We start from the raw sequence: 8,208 nt of genomic DNA, 5'->3' as shown, positions 1-8,208 counted from the left end.
ATAGTTGAAAGATATATATATATATATATATAGATAGGGATAATAAAGTTTTAAATTGACCGGAACGGTAACTAAGAAGAGACAGACCATGAGAATAGCTTTAATGATATCTCTGTTGAGCAGAAATCCTAAAGTATCATTCACATTCTCTTGACTTTCAAGAAGAATATCAAGGAAGCAATCAGTACTATTCTCCTTCTTCAGTCCTCTTAACTTCATCCTTTCCTCTATCTCCTGTTCAAAAACCCGATCCATAGCCCGAAATCTCTTCTCCAACCTTCCTCGCCAGCCCGTGAGCCGATCAAACCAAGCCAGAGAAGGAAAAAAATCACCCACACATATCTCCGAAGTGAAGGCGACTATCTCCATGATCATCTCATGGTGTCGACTCCTTCCGCAATCATCCGCGACCACCGATATCCTCTTACCAAACACCAACCTGTATATCATATTATTGAAGAGGCAGAGCATCATCGTGCTCATGTTAAATGCATTGCCGAAAGCTGAAGCCTTGGATATGGTTTTAAGCAGAGCTCCCACCTCTTCTTCACGAATGGCTTTTAACGCCTGGTAAATGAGAGATGCAAGATGAAATTTTTATGGTATTTATGTACGTAAATCTCCAAAAAAAAGAAAAAAAAAAACACTCTTTGGCTAGATAAATGGCATCTATAAAAAACAGAGCCATGACCTGCACTCTAGCAGAGCTGAAGACCTCTGTATTAGCAAAACGCCTGATGCAGCGCCAATGACTATTTTAGGGGGAGAAAGCGATGTCGAACCCGCCATAAGAGAAGCAGTGCGTGGTGTTGAAGAACGGGCGGCTGCAGAAGAAAATGTCCTGTTTTTTGAGGATCTCGGCAGCTGTTTCCGGCGAGGAGGCGATGATGGTGGGGATTTGACCGAGCTTTATGTAGATGAGGGGGCCGTACTTGTGTGAGATGCGACGGAGAGATATGTGTGGGAGGTCGCCGACGAGCTGGTGGAGGTTACCGATGAAGGGGAGTGGTGATGGACCAGGAGGAAGTCTCCGGCGAGAACTCAACTTTGCTCTTCGATGAAGAGTGGTTCGTGCTGTGAGGAGGAGGACAAAGAGGATGAAGGGGATCCAGAGCGGAAGCATTTGGTGATCGACCTGGTTTCACTGTTCTCTGCTTTACTTGAAGTTTGAAATAGCTAAGTATGATAGACTTTACGGATAGAAATATATATATATATAGAGTTAAGGCGGGGGATTCCTGTCGGCCGGCTTCCGAGTTGCTGATTTCGTACGAATATATAATGAACAGGCATGAGACGAGAATTATCTAGCCAGACTTATGCTAACCAACAATTAAGCATAAAGAAGATTTTAAAGTACATGGTTTCAAAGAATATGTTTTAGTAAATATTATTTGATAAGAAAATTTAACAGAGATGAAATTTCAACCTATAAAAATTTATAATAATAGCCATTATAGTAAATATATATAAAGTTCAATGTTTTCTATTCATTTGTGAGCTTCGAAGGGTTTATGTTGAATCCGAATAAGATATAGGGTTCCGCAATTTTCGTTGGGTATGCTCAAATAGGGGTGTAAATGAACCGAACACGAACGAACAGAGCTTGTGTTCGTGTTTGGTTCGTTTGAAATTTAGTTTGTTTGAAATAAGCTCGTGTTTGAAATTGTTCGTGAAGTCACTGTTCGTGTTCGTTTCTTACCGAACGAGCCGAGCACGAGCTGTTCGCGAACGACGAACCAGTTTTACATCTCTAATATTAATATATATAAATTATATATTATATTAATTATATAACTTACATTATATAAATATATAATATCTATATTAGTATATTACTAATATAATATATTAATATATTATTATCATTAATTTATTATATATTATAATTTATAAAATATAATTTTTTAAAATATCATAAATTTTTTATTTCGAACAATAACGATTCAAACACGAACGAACGCATCATTGTTCGTGTTTGGTTCGTTTAACTAACCTTACCTATCGAACGAATCGAACACGAACTCATTGACGAACCGAACACGAACTGTTCGCGAACAACGAGCTTTTTTGACAACCCTGTGCTCAAATCTTAGAACGAGAGAGAGTTAACACTATCAAACCTCATCCCTCCTCCCTCCCTTGTGTTTTTACATTTGGCCTCTATTTATAAGACCTATGGTGATACCTCTGAAAAAATTGACTAAAATTTGATGGTTACGACATCTCAGTACTACCAACCTACTAAAAAGTTAGAGGATTTCAATTAGCAGCCATGAGTTGTCACCTCTCAAGGATTTCAATTAAATCAAGATGAATGTATGTGGATTTTTTTTTTTTTTTTTAATAATTTAGTGTGGTTATTAACATGAACGCTAGAAAATAAACTTAATGAGGGTTTATATTTATTAAAAAGCATAAATTAATTTAGGACTGAGCTTACACTCTTTATGAGACCTAAATTTAATTAGATATAGACCTACAGCACAATTTAAGAGATGCCCGAAAAATTGAGGCTTGCAACCATACTCTAGAAGAAAGGAAACATGTTCGCTTAATTTTATTTGGATTAGCTTTTGATAGCTTTGTTATTAACCTCTCTTAGGTTGAAATTGGAGCTTGCATTCATTAGATTACCCAAATTTAGTTAGGAGTAGAGCTTCTAATAACCATTAGAAGGTCTAAATTTAATTAAGATAGGACTTATTTTTTGCCTAAGATGGTTGGAAGATTAGATCTCACAACATTGCCATATAGAAAAGCCAGCATCATAGATCTTACGCAAGTTGAGCTTACATCCATTAAAATGTCTAAAATAAATTTCTTTGTATATTCATATTATACTTTAAAGGAATATTTAATTCGATAGCACAAGTGTGGTTCTGAATTTAGAATAATTTATTAATGTGGGGTTTAGATCGCGTGCAAGAAAATTAGATATTCGTCAAATCACCATGACCAATGAATCAATAGAAGCTAATAAACTTAAACTTAAGTCCTTGTCTAGCAAGTCGAATCAACCAAATAGATGTTCTAGATTTTGAATTAAAGCATTCAATTAAAATGTATTATGATAGTTTTGCCTAACATCGACGCTTTAATTCTACATGGTATTTTTTTAGTCTTAGACTCTTTAGTTTTTGGATTAGTAATCAACTTTCTACTTCTTAATTTTATTATATATTACAAATCAACTTGAAATTTAAGTTTTATTTAGATTTTATTTTTGTGATTGTAATAGTTTTAGGTAGCTGTTGCGCATATTTTATAAAATATGAGTTCTCTTAACATTTCTAACCACAAATCTTTGATTTTATTTTTTTTAATGGAGCTTTTCTTTTGCTTGCAATTACTTATGTAGGGTACTGAGTGGGAACAAAATTTAATTTCTCAATTACTTGATTCATACAAAAAAACTCTCGTGATAGAGTTTACTTAATTTCTTTTTATTTGAATGGAAAGAGCTAAAGACACGTCTATATGTAAGCATGGATATATCAACTTAATTTATATTACATATCAGAAGATTCATGACTGTAGAGCGATAGTTTTGATTTATTGGCATTGTACAAAAATCTAGCACACACACAGATGATTGAAAAGTAGTAGAAGGAAACACCAAGGGTTTTTACATGAATAACCCCAATAAAAGGAAAAGAATCATAAGATATAATAACCCAGCCAAAATAATTCACTATGTGATTATAAGTACATAAACTCACTATTCTTCTGAATTGGAGAAGATGAAATTATAAAGTTGATAATCATAGATGTATAATAGTATATTAATAGCAATTACTGTATTTAGGTTAGAACATAAGTAGTTCTCAGTTATAGTACTAATTAGTGTATATATAACTCTAGTTGGCAACAGAGATCGTGGTTGGAGATGCAACTATAATGGTTGGTCATAAAGTCCATAATCGGTGTTTGTAATTGTGGTATTTGGCCACAAAGTTCATGTTTAGAGTTGTTGTAGTAGTATTTGGGCATATAAATCATAGTTGGTCACATAGATCATAGTTCCTAACATGGGTTATAGTTTGTGATTGTAATAGCATCAGTTGGTCATGGAAATCATATTTGGAGACTACAATAATATAGTATCAGTTGGTTATGAAGATTATAGTTGGACTACAATAGCATCAGTCGGTCACGGAGGTCTTAATTGGTGATTACAATAGCATTAGCTAGCAATGGAGATCATATTTAGATACTGTAATAACGTCAACTGGCCATAGTGTTCATAATGAAGACTGCAATAGTGTTAGTTGGCCACATAGGTCATAGTGGAGACTAAATAACATCAATTGGCCATAGAGGTTGTAGTGGAGAATACAATAGTGATAATTGACCGTAGTAAAAGGCCGTGATGATAGAAATTGGCCATGTAGGTTATGGTGGGAAGTTGCAATAGTAACTGGTCACATAGGTTATAGTAGATTATAGTGAGAACATTAGTTGACCACAAAGACTATAGTGGAAGGTTGTAATGACAACAGTTAGTCACAGGTTATAGTGGGAAGCAACCATATTAACCAAACACATAGGCCATAAAAGGTCATTACAAGAGCATCAATTGGTCACAGAGGCAATAATGAAAGGTTGTAATTATAGCAGCAACCGTGTAGGTTGTAATGGGAAGTTATAGTAGTAACTAGCCACATACACCATAAAGGGTCGCTACAAGAGCATCAGTTGTCCATAGAGGCTATAATGAAAAATTGTAATGAAAATAGTTGGTCATGTAGGGCACTGTGGGAAGCTACAATAGTAACTGGTCACATACACCATAGAGGGTCACTACAAGAGCTTTAGTTAGTCATAAAGGCTGTAATGATAGTAGTTAGCCACGTAGGACATAGTGAGAAGCTACAATAGTAACTATCCACATAAGTTTTAGGGGGTTGTTGCAAGAGTGTCGGTTAGCTAGGAAGGCTATAATGGATGGTTGTAATGACAGTAGTTAGCCACGTAGATTATAGTTGGAATCTACAATATTAACTAGCCACATAGGTCATACGTGGTCGCTACAAGAGCATCAATTGGCTACAAAGGTTGTAGTGGAAGGTTGTAATGACAACATTTAGCCATATAAGACATAAAATTAAGCTACATTAGTAATGAGCCACATAATTCATCGGAGGTTGCTACAAAGGTGAGTTGGTTGTAGTGAAAGGTTGTAATGATACCTATAAGCCACATATACTGGAGTGGGAAGCTACAGTTGTAATTAGTCACATAAGTTATAGTGGGTCACTGTAAGAGCATAATTTAGCCACATTAAGTTATAGTTGAAAGCTACATTAGCAATGAGCCATATGGACCATAGTGGGAAGCAGCGGTAACAATTACTCGCGGGTCATAGTGGGGAGAAACAATAACGTTAAGTGGTCCAAAAGGTCACATTAGTGCTACAATAGTTAGTGGTTGCAACTATTTTCTCAAGTTTAATATTACACTGAAGGCATCTCTTATTGGTATACGATGTAAGTAGAGAGCTTCAGGTGTCTGTAGAAAGTCACTGTATTCTGAGTACGACAGTTGTAAGCAGTTGTAGTCGGGAGTTATCGTCAACTTGTTAATACATTGTTTTAAGGATACGCCAATGTATAGTAGACAAGGTATGTACTCCATCACATTAGGTACATGATACATCATTGCACAGTACTCAGGGTGCTTCATCACAATATGTTCGGAATACTTTGTTACACAGTTTTAGAGGGTAACAAAACTTCATTATGTTGCATTTGGGTTACTTCATTACGCCTTGTTCGGGATACTTCATTACACCGTGCTCAAGCTACTTCTTTGCATAGTATTTATGATATGTTATTCCACAATAGAGTTCATGGATGGCAGCGAGTGGGGGGTGGACAGTGGTCGATGGTGGGCAGAGGTCAATGTTGGTCAACGACTACGAAGGCTGGAATTTATTGTGTGATTTTTAGTCTATAACAACACTGGAATTTATCGTGTGATCTTTAGTCTATAAACTTTGATATCATCGAATTCGTCTTATCGAGACAATCAGTTTAACTATAGTGTATCGAAATCAGAGCTCTTAACAATTTTAAATTTGAATCTCAATATTTTTATTCAAAAAATTATCTCGAGATACGTGTCAAATGATAAAATTTATCGATGACGCATCAATTCCAAATTGAATAAAATTATTTTCAAACGTGTGAACCATTGTTTATTTCAACTCGATTAAAATCTGAGCAATTATCCTGCATAATCAATTTTTTAGACGAAGTACCAACCTTATTTTTTCCTTTTTATATGTCGGAGATGATTTTGCTATGTTACAAACCAAACTCAAACATAAACACAGTTTTATTCAATCCTCTCTCTCCCCCTTTTCGTTTATTAATTTACGATTATGTTAACAATGTTCCCAATTCTTAAAAGTAAGTTTAAGAAAATAGAAAAGATTAAAAAAACAATATTTATTTGAATTCCAAATTGGAATTTTCGAATTTAGATCATCCCGATTAAGAATGATTCCCTCCTATTTTCTTGTGGCGGCTTGACAAACACTTTATTATATATATATATATATATATATATTTGTTTATATATATATATATTCCTTTTTTTTCCGGCAAAATACATCACTACCCCCAACTGGCAACTACTACTACGAAATTATTATATTTATTTGTGGGCGAATATATCCATGAATACATAGACAAATGCTAGAAAAATATGTATTTTATTAGATGATTAAATATCATCAATTCTTCTTATAATACGTAGGTCAAACTTCAAAGCTTCGTAATTTAATTAATGGTTTTTTTGGTTAGCTGAATCATCCAAAACTGTGAACAGTATACAAAGTTAATCGTTTGCAATTAAATCCTCTAGATATTCCAGGAAGACAACATAAGTCAACTTGATAGTCAAATCATTAGAGATATTATAAGCCGATAAGTTTTCCTATTTAATATGAAAAATTAAATAAGATTTATACTAAACAATTCCGTTCTCATAGGCCTTTGTTATAAGCATACTTAAAAATAATACGAATTAAATTTATCAATAGTAATCTACGATATAATACAAAGAAGGTAAACAATACTCAAACTATGAAATTGCTGATTTGCTCAGCTCACTACATTAAATTTGTACTTTTGATGTTTATAAAACTCTCAACTCATATTGCTAGTGGCCCTCTCTATATTTAAAAAATATCTGAACTTGATGTTGACCAGTTCAAATAATGAATTTAACTTCATGATTTTCTGGATTTCCAACTGATAAAATAACATGCTCGCATTGCACCTCCTTATTGCTTCACACAAAAACATCACCGCTGTCTTTCTATGTACAAGGATGACCTTTGTTGTTTGGCAAGGCCAAAATAAACTTACAAGTAACTTCAGACGAGCCTAAATTTATTTTATTTGATTAATGTTTCGACCTCAATTTCTATTAGAATGTCAAAATAGAAGCATGATTGAGTGAGAGGATGATTGAGTGAGAGGGTTGAATACTAGAAGGAGATACACACACAGATTTGAGCAAACGTGCATTTGAGTTGGGGGCTTGGTATTGATGTTTAGCGGTTTATGGCCAAAAATACGGTTAAACCAAGCTTATGAGACATCATGACAATTTTTCGAGTTTCTCAGCCTGATCTACCGAACCAACATTAACGAGCTATCGAGTATGAGCTACCAAATAAGAACTATTGAGTATGGACCACCATATGAATTTTCCCTTCATGGGTCTAGTCCAAAAAGATCTATTCGGCGATGCCACCCGAAGCCACCCCCGATAACATCAAATTGTTCCAAATAGAGAAGAGCTAGCTTCCCACCATATGAACAATGGGTTTAGTCCAAAAAGATCTATTCGGCAATGCCACTCGAAGTCGCCCCCGATAACATCAAATTGGTCCAATTAGAGAAGATCAAGCTCACTTCAAGGTAGGATTGGCTTTGAAGTAAACTCGTAATGGATGTTCAAGCTTGGCATGCGCTCAATGCAAGCTTTTATCCTAGTACTCAAACTTAGTTCATTTAATTCCATAATTGTTCAAAGGCGAGTCATTTTATGATAATCGACCTTGAAACGAGCAACTCGTTTGAAACATAAACAAGGCTTATTGAACCAAGCTTAAAAGATAAGCTTTTAAAGTAACAGGCCTTGGAAAGCTTGTCCAACAATTCTACCAGCTCATTCGAAAAATTTGCTACACAA

The 8,208-nt window shown here is 34.7% G+C and overlaps 1 pseudogene; it reads right to left on the bottom strand.

Moving 5' to 3' along the window:
- Positions 1-1,123, bottom strand: part of LOC110025806 — a 2,206-nt pseudogene extending 1,083 nt beyond the window's left edge.
- Between the last annotated feature and the right edge of the window lie 7,085 nt (positions 1,124-8,208).

This window comes from Phalaenopsis equestris, unplaced genomic scaffold (genome assembly GCF_001263595.1).
Source record: "Phalaenopsis equestris unplaced genomic scaffold, ASM126359v1 Scaffold000333, whole genome shotgun sequence".
In the NCBI taxonomy this organism is placed as follows: domain Eukaryota; kingdom Viridiplantae; phylum Streptophyta; class Magnoliopsida; order Asparagales; family Orchidaceae; genus Phalaenopsis; species Phalaenopsis equestris.
This window is presented reverse-complemented; position numbering and strand designations above follow the sequence as displayed.